At 60.9% G+C, this 9,207-nt stretch overlaps 1 non-coding gene across 1 annotated transcript; it reads left to right on the top strand.

Annotated features, from left to right (window-relative positions):
• The first annotated feature begins 1,078 nt into the window (after window positions 1-1,078).
• BXZ73DRAFT_t230 lies at window positions 1,079-1,177 on the top strand. Its single transcript has one exon. It is a non-coding gene; the product is annotated as a tRNA-Pro (tRNA).
• Window positions 1,178-9,207: the final 8,030 nt, after the last annotated feature.

Genomic DNA, 9,207 nt, shown 5'->3' with positions numbered 1-9,207 from the left:
GAGAACGTCTGTGTCCACGTTGTCGTCGTCCTCTTCCACTTCATCGTTGTCATCTTCTCCGCCCTTCTCGTCGTCATCATCGAAAAACTCATCCTTCTCTTCTATGCGGGATCTGCTTGATACATTGAGGCCACGCTTGGGAAAGCGAGAGAGGTTGAACGTAGAAGCATGGGCGAGACCGGGCGTTGAAGTGGATGATGCGAAGCCGATCGCTCCCGCGCGTGCTCGAAGAAACTTCGTGTGCGGATGGTTTATTGCGAGACGGGTGAGGGTGTCATCTATGATCGCACAGCGATCCAAGGACTGGCGAGCCTAGCATGAGGCGAGAGAGGAGGGAGCGGAGTCGAAGCCACTCACCGAGTCGTAGATGTGCACCACCACCCACACGGTTCTGTCCTCCTCCTCCACTGCCCGCACGTAGCTCCGCACGCCCACCTCCCGCAGGTGCCCGAACCGCCCTGCCTTCTGCTTCCCCATGACGTGCCCGCCCGCCCTCACCTCGAGCCGCGCCTGCTCCGCACGCCGCTCCTTCTCCTCCTCCGCCCACGTCTTCCCGCCGAGGCTCGCCTTCTCCATCGCCTTGTCCAGCGCGCGCACCCCATCGCCCCGCTGCTCGCGCGCGCGGTGCTCCGCCTCGGCGCGGTCGCGGATGACGCCCTTGACGCCCGTGCGACCAGGGCCCATGCCAATGGAGTCACCCTGCTGCTGAGAGGCGACGTGGGCCTCGATGGTCGCGCGGCGCTCGCGGTCTGAGTCGTACTCGAAGTCATCATCTTCAGTGGGCCAGGGTGCGGGGCCGGGGGATGGGGAACGTGAACGGACGGGGGAGTTGGAGGCGGAGGCGGGGGCGAAGAACTTGCCCGAGAGGACAAGGTCCTCGATGTCGCCGTACTGTAGACAAGACCATAAGCGATATGCGACATGTGTTTTCATAAACCTTACCATATTGTTGAGGCACGTCTACTCGAGACGATGGCGGTAGATTCCAAGAGAGGCGTGTCATGAGAGAGGAGCTGCGACTGCAACAAAGCATCTGGGTGGCCCAATACTTTGATACCATTGGCAAAACAATGAGCAAGGCCCAATGGTCTAGTAGTATGATTCGCCCTTCGGGTTTCCCAATCCGGTCTTTCAGATCACGTGGGCGAGGTCTCGGGTTCAATTCCCGATTGGGCCCTTTTTTGATCTCCACGAGGTATTTTTTGTCTCATCCATCCTTCTGCTTCATTATACATGCGGCAAACGGGAGGCAAGAGCGAACATCTTCCCAAATGGCAAGCAGAGAGGTGCTTGTGCATGACGTCAGTCTTACCGCCAAGGGCAGTGCTGCGTGGCATTTCATCTCCATCACCACCATCATAACGTCAATATATGAAGCCACACCAACGGGCAGTTCCCTCCTTCTCTTCTTTCCCTTTCTTTCTTTCTTCCCCCTTTCTTTCGAGCTGTGCTCGACTCAGCCTGTGGCTTATCTTTTCGTTTCAACTCGTCTAATCCTTTTCGCACATAGTCCTCGTACATTATCCCGGTCCGATTCACTTCGTAGCAACCGGAAGCTTCAACATGGTCTCCACCACTATCAAGCTCGCACTCGCACTCGCAGTCGTCGCCCAGTCCGTCAGCGCCGCCCCGCTCGCCGTGCGCGTTACGCAGGACGTGTCGGATGCGACGCACGAATGGACGCAGGCCTGTGTGAGTGCTGTCGCTCCGCAGGAAACCATCTGTTAATCATTGCACCGTTGACAGGTCAAGGCGGGCGGCGGGAGCTCGTGCAAGAACCTCGGCCTGAACGCCGTGAACTCGCTCGCGGAGACCGCGAGCGTGTGCGCCCAGCAGGACGCTGCGGACGCGATGGTCGACTTTGCCAAGTCGCTCTTCAATGATCAAGACATGATCCGCCTCGCGCAGATCTTCGTTCAGCAGCCGCGCAACACGGTCAGTATTAGGAGACCCTACTCTCGCCCCGTCCAGACCGACCGCTAATTCCGAGCCGCGTGCTTTCTGCCAATGATACACAGGCCACGAACCAGTCAACGCCGTACTGCCAGGACGACCCGAACAACAAGGAGCTGCTCGGGCTCTACCAATGCCAGTTCGCAAGCGCGAGCAACACCGCCTTTGTGGGCGGCGCGCAGCCTGGTGAGCGTGGCACCATCCCCGCCCGCCTCACCGCGCCGCTCGACCCCCCGGGCTCGTGCCCTGCGCACCCCGACGGGCCCATCCCCGACGGCGAGCAGCTCGTGCACCTCACGCAGGACCCCGGCCTCGACAACGTCGTGCTCGAACCCGCGGTCGCCTCCACCCCCGGCTCCTCGTCCGAGGTCTCACTGACGGTTCCCGCCAACGGTGCCACGCTTTTCTGCCCCCTCCTCCTCCAAGCGCACACTCCGGAGCAAGCGCCGCGCGAACTTCGCTGACAAGCGCGCGGGCCAGAGCACCACGGGCGCGGTGCGGCCGTGGCTGCTCGCGTGCACGCGCTCGGGCGGGTCCTCGGAGGAGTGCAGCACGGTGGCGGTGGCGGCGATGAACGCGCTGCTCGCGGGCGCGGACGCGTGCGCGCAGCAGGACGCCGCGGACGCGATGGTCGCCCACGCGAAGGCGCAGGACGACGCGGAGATGCTCCGCCTCGCGCGGATCTACGTCCAGCAGCCGCGCAACACCGTGAGTCTTCCCCCCCTTGTGTCCGGTGCCGTCTCGCGTTGGGGCTGACTCTACCGTGTGGGATCGCAGCCGACGTCCGAGGCGGTCCCGTACTGCCAGCGCGCGCCTGCGAGCGCGGAGCTCGCGGGCCTGTACCAGTGCCAGTTCCAGAGCACGGACCAGGAACTTTGTCGGCGGTCTCAAGGCCGGCGATGCGGGCACCGTTCCGTTCGGGATGACCGCGTCGCTGAGCCCCGCCGGCTCGTGCGCCGCCAGCCCGAAGGGCCCCGTCCCCGACGGCGTGCAGCTCGTCGATCTCGTGAAGGATGCGTGCAACGCGTAGATACGTATATGCTGGACTTGGACTTGATCGTGTTGGACTCTAGTTTCGTAGCCAACGACCATCGGACGTTTGTACCGGACTTTGTGTACTACTATCTCGCACTTGGATTGAGACTGGAAGGTGACTCGCTCACCGCAACCTGTGAATATGCGCGAGGGCTAGCGACACACCTTCAAGATAAGGCGACGATGTGGCCGTTTTCACCCGTCGCGTTTACTCGCGTTTGCACAGAGAGAGATGGGGCCATGTGTGCGGGGTACCCGTCAATTGCGGGCCCCGATAGACTCGCTTGACACCTCTCGACAAAGCGCCGTCGTCCCTTGACGGATAGTCGGGAAAAAAGCGCACACTTGGAATCTTTGATTATTGCGTATGTATTAATCTACTGTACCGCTGATGGATAGGTTGTATGAGGGATAACCCCACAAAGTCGTTGATTCATATTATCGATCGATGGATATCGACGGCTGCGGGGAGCACCGGTGAGCAAGTGAAGCCGACCCGAGCGCACACACTCACCTTTACCATAGACCACTGCACCACAATCTCCCGCACTCGGCTGCGAATCGCCTTTTTGCACCCCTCGCATTCGACATGGTCTGCCAGCGGGCCCAACGCATTTTCAATTGCGCACACTGAATAGTCTACCACAGCTCACCGTGTCAGCTGCGCATCCAAGCACGACCGACAACCGTACGTACCCGGCCGCGCGTCCCACGCGACGTAGGCGGCCGCGAGCCCCCACGCCCGCGAAACCTTCTTCTGCGCCGCGAATCCGCACCGCCAGCTCTCCGCGTGCGTCTCCGGCGGCCGGACGAGCATCTCGCGCAGCGCGCGCACGCGCCCCGTGTGCAGCGCGAAGAGCCGCTTCAGGTACAGCGCCCCGACGCGCTCTGCCAGCGCGTCGGTGAGCGTCTCCTTGCCTTCCGCCTGGGCGGAGGAGGCGCGAGCGAGGAGCGGGAAGGAGAGCAGGTACGCGGAGACGGGCGCGGCGAGCGCGGGGAGATCGTGCGCGGCGGCGAGCGCGTAGACGGCGAGGGGCGCGAGGGGTGCCCGTGCGAGGAGGAGAGAGAATAGGGGCGTCGCGGGCGCGACGTGTGTTTGTGGGAGGCAGCCATACGAGGGCAGGGCGTCGACGGCAGCGACAAGTGTGCCAATGGTGGGGTTGTAGGAAGCGCTTGGAAGGCCATAGAGGGCGTGGAGGAGGACATTGAGCGTGGGCGAGGATAGAGGACTGGTGTGGCGGGCGGAGGTTTTGAGGAGGGGACCTGGGTTTGCGCTTTGGGATGAGATTACCGAACCGATTGGAAGAGAGGGAGAGCAGATGAGCGGCGTGGACGTAGAAGAGCACGCCGTCCAAAGACTTGAAGACTAGGTCGGGCGGGTCGGGCAGGATTGTTGAAGCTGGGTCGAATGTTGTCGAGATTGAAAGCGTTGGACCCGCCTGTCCGATTTCCATCGGCGGTGTGGCAAGCTGCTGGTTGTTTGTATTGGAGTAGAAGCCGGATGTACTGCCACTCGAAGACGGGTCGACCAAATACCAGGAGTTGTCCATAGTGTCCACTGGTGTGCGGTGTCTGTACGGAAGACAATGGGGGAAGAGGGAGTGAGCCCGCTGTGGTCTGAAGATCTTTTGGGATCGCGGCGTAGGCAAAAGCACCGGATTGAATGCCGTAAAGTCGGAGAGCGATGGCTATGGTGAGGTGGCGCCTCTATACAACCTTGCGACAAATCGAACAGGGCGCTCCCCGCATGCCGGAGGTTCGGCAGTCCGCTCAATTGCGTGTCAACGCCCACGAGACGATGTGAACATGTTGAACATGCAACGATACCCCGCACAAGTCCGAGACTATCGGCTCCCCGTCTTTGTCTTGAATTGATGTCCTCATAGAAAAGATGGCTCCGTGCTCTTCGAGTGCCGAGCGATCGCGCGGTACGCCGCGCTCCCACTTTGGTACCGGACTCCGTAGGCGCGCGCGCCGTCGCGACGTTCAAGCAGGGGGTAAGCGTGAAGCTGACAGACTTTGAAGTGTTCGCGGAGGCGTTGGCGACCGAGGGGATCGTGAAGCTGTAAGTGCATACAGGGTGCCTTGTGGTCTGAAAGTGGAGACAAAATGGTGTTTGACGATTGATTGGACGGATACGATGCGGAGCTCTCGAAGACCAAGTACCTGGCGAGAGACATGAGTATCGATGAGTGGGAACTTGGGGGACTCACTGCATTGATAGCATCGTGGACCTGTTCCATCTTTTATAACCGAGCGCCCGTGAAGGTGCAAGAATACGACTTCTTGGAGTCTGCGCACTGGTCAAACGTAGCAAGGTGAGTAGCTCGAGCTTTCCAGAATGTTCAGCGCGGTTGATGCCGTCTACCTGCCCAAGGTGGTGGACAAACTTCACAGCTCGAACGAAGTGGCTGCAATCGCCGTCTGGCACCGGCACCAGTTAGTGTGGCTCGCTGTGAGAGCAAAGAGCAAAGCTCCATTAAAAGCAATACGCTACCGGCCGTCTAAGCGTCAAGGTACGAGAAATGGTCCGCGGTGACTTCCGAACCTCCGTCGTCCTCACCTCGCCCCGTTCACGGCGCCTCCGCTCCCTCTCCCGTTCGCGTTCCCGGGCAATATCGCCGGCGCGCTGGCGTGTGCCTGCAACGGACTGCCCCGCGCGCCGCCGCCGAGCATGTTGCGGTACGCGGTCACGGAGTTGTGCGTGCTCCAGAAAGAGTCGTACGTCAGCCCACCGCCCGCGCCAGGGCTCGCTGCGGCCGGTGCTGCGGTCTGGGTCGAGGTCGGGGTCGGGGTCGACGCTGAGGCCGGGGGCGGGGGCAGCGGCACGGGCGACGACGCGGAGATCATCGAGCGCAGCGCGGCGAGCTGCGAGTCGAGGTGCTCCGTCGGCTCCATCGGATCGAACGGGCTCGCGGAACGATTGGGAGAGCGCGGTGGCGACGGACGACGTCGACGCCGCGGCGAGGGTGGATGACGATGCGGCGTACGTGTGAGGGGAGGAGGCGTAGACGGGCACGGGGTCGAGCACCGTCGCGGTCGAGTCGGTGCGCGAGAGTGGGTAGCGCGTGGTGCCGCCGGGGCCGGCGAGTGGCGCGCGCGGGGTCGGGCACGGGAGGTGCTGGGGCCGGGAACGGGGGTGGAGGGACGGAGAGCGTGGATGCGGAGTCGAGGCTTGCGAGGGAGGCTGGGAACGCGTTCATGCGTCAAGGAAGGCAGAGGTGTGTGGGATGGAGGAGACGTACCGCTTGCACCGAACGTTCCGTTCCCATTCCCGATGTGCTGCGCGGTTTGACTGGGGTACCTCTGAAGGATGAGGCTGTGATGTTCTCTTGCTGCTGCACAGGCGTAGCGCTGGCGAAAGTGGTGGATGGTGGGAGGGCCGACCATTGCGTCGACCCCCCGGAGAGATGACGGGATACGGGCGTGTTAGGTGGGTGTGGCGGAAGTATAGGTTTTCGACTTCGCTCAGACTTTGTCGTTGCTTCTCGGGAATTGTGTGTTTGTATATGCGATATGTATGCAAGATATGGACGCACCCAGCCATGCTCGACCTTCAACTTGGCGTACTGTAAGCGGACGCGAAGTTGGCCTGAGAGCTGCACATCGAAGGATCGACGTGTAAGGAAGGCCACGTATATAAAGCAGAATAAGACGCACGTAGTTCGCCTTTGCCTTGTCCGCCACCACACCTTTCCCCGCTCCACCTTAACTTGCACCAAGATGGGATCCAACTCAGTCTTGCGACGTTTTGACTCGAGGATCGGCTGGTTCGACGTGGACGGTTCTGACATACTATTTCAGCTATTTGCAACAGAGACACGTCGATAGTAGCGAGGAGGACAAGATAGGGAAACTGGAGGCTGAGGAAAGTTGAAGGACGACGGTCGCCATCGGCAGTGGCGGCGGGCCTCGAGGCGCGCGCGCAAACAGGCGTGTTTTGTCACGTGGTTTGCCGCCACGGCACGCTGAGTCCTTACATCAGCAAACTCGGTAAATCTCACTCGAAAATTGCGCGCTTATCTAACGCATGTGTATGCATTGACCACGACGCTTTACTTACTCGGACTTACGCGGAAGTAAAAGGGATAAGTATCCACTCCAAGACTATTCAGGCCAACCTTAAGACAGGCGCCACAATGGCTCGACCCCTTTTGTCTTCTTCTCCTGTGGACTTGACAAGTAACTCCCGGGGGTCGTTGTCAGGCAACCTTTGGTTATCCACGTATACTCGATGTTCCATGGCGCCGCAGAGAAAAACCGCTAACGACGCTTTTGTTTCTACAGAGCGTTCTCAAAAGGGCCATTTTTTACGATTCCCACCACGTCGAAGATCTCCCGGGCCTCTACGCTAGACTCATAGACGAGCGTCTGTGCGATAGTCGTCGCATCCCTCCACCATGTCATCTCGCGACGGCACATTCGCAGGCGGAGACCCGAACGTCGTCCGCTGCGTCAACTGCTCACGTCAGCCCACGGCGAGCGAGCGATTCCAGCGATGCGGTGGTGCCTGTCTCATGAAACCCCGTTACTGTGGTCGCGAGTGCCAAAAAGCCCACTGGAAAGCCCACAAGTACGTCATCACCAACCCGTACTATTTCATTCACCAATTGTCGTCTAGATATGTATGCAAGTCGGACGCGGTCGCCGCGGTACGGTCGCCCGAACAGCTTGCGGACGAGGCGACGGTGAACAAGTTGATGACGCAATTCATCGAGTCGCAGCAGTGGGCGCTCAAGACGATCACCATGGCCTCCGCCTTCCTCCACTACGGACCTGGATTCGCGGCCGAGTTCGAGGGCCGGTTTATCGACTTCAAGGTTTCCTTCTCCAGCGCTGTTCCTCTGCCTGTGTCCTCTTTCCCGCTCAGGTCCAGCGACACCCTCTCCTCCTCTTCCCAGCCCACATCGCCTTCGAAGCCCACCACCCCCACCAAAGCCGCTGCTCCCGGAAGGCCCCCGACCTCGCCCCCATCCCCCAGCCGGCCCGACCCCGCGGGCGCGTTCGAAGTCGTCGGCGTGCGCTTCCCGCCGTTCGACGACTGGCCGCTGCCGACCAAGTCCGTGGCGTCGAAGCGCGCGCACGTCGAGGAGCACCTCCGCGCAGCGCGCATCGAGTTCACGGCGGACGTCCCGGGGTTCGACGCGCGCACGGACACCGTCTTCCTCGTCGTGCTCTCGCTCGACCGCGGGATCATGCAGTCGATGGTCACCATCCCCGTCTTCCGCGCGAGCTTCCTCCGGCACGACCTGGGCGGGCCCGGGGAGCACTCGCACGAGGAGCGGCACGCGATCGTCGAGGACATCCGCAACATTGCGTTGTGGAGCCTCGAGGCGGGCCTGTCGTTCCGCCATCGGAAGGACGGGCTAGTGTACCCTGGCAAGCTGAGTAGGGTGAAGAAGAAGTGGGTCTGGGAGCCGCTGTTTGACAATTGGGACGTGTACATGAGCGGACGGGCGGCGTGTGGGAGGCTTCCGGGCTTTGAGAACCTGCGGTCGAGGGTGCCGCCTGACGAGCTGATGAGGCTCAGTCGGTGTTTCTGATGCTACGGTTAGTACGAAAACTTCGCTCCGCCGCGGACTTGAGAGCAGATCTGTGGCATTCGGAATTGTAATATTCCATGTGTTGAGCAGACACCGATATCCATGTTGTAACAGTATTCTTGTTACGTCCGTGACTCACACTGTGTGTTCGCGACGCAGCACGCGCGAGCCTCTGGCAAGAAGATACACAATCACAAGGTGCCCGCGAGCGCTTGTCAATGCCCGGAACAGCTGAAGACAGAGGTCGAGAATGCTCCTTGCAAAACAAGGTCTGACTAGGGGAGACTAGAATTGCTCGAGAACTGTTGGCCATTGATCCATTTGAGTTCCGCGTTTGGGTCAAGCCCGGCGCCGGTCACGCGCGCAATCACATGCGCACTCCACGCCACGTGTGTTCCCGATATTTAACTCTTCGATGCTGTGCCTGACAGCCGTTTCACGCGTGCCGTCACACCGAAGACTTTCTCTCCTCCTCCCCTGTCTGCTAATTGCTTCCTCGGTGTCCTCGGAATACCATCCTCCATCACAGATGGACAACTTCGAGAAGGACGGCGCGTCGCCACCGACAGCCATCGGCACGCCTGCGTCGTACTATTACGGCGACGACGCGACACGGCTTCCTCCGATCCCCGAAGACCTCGAAGAGCACCTCCGCACGAAAGGCGTTCGGCGCTCG

Source organism: Epithele typhae, assembly GCF_022376455.1.
Source record: "Epithele typhae strain CBS 203.58 chromosome Unknown BXZ73scaffold_288, whole genome shotgun sequence".
NCBI classification, from domain to species: Eukaryota; Fungi; Basidiomycota; class Agaricomycetes; order Polyporales; family Epitheliaceae; genus Epithele; species Epithele typhae.
Note: the sequence above shows the minus strand (reverse complement) of the source record. Positions and strands in the feature narration are given on the sequence as shown.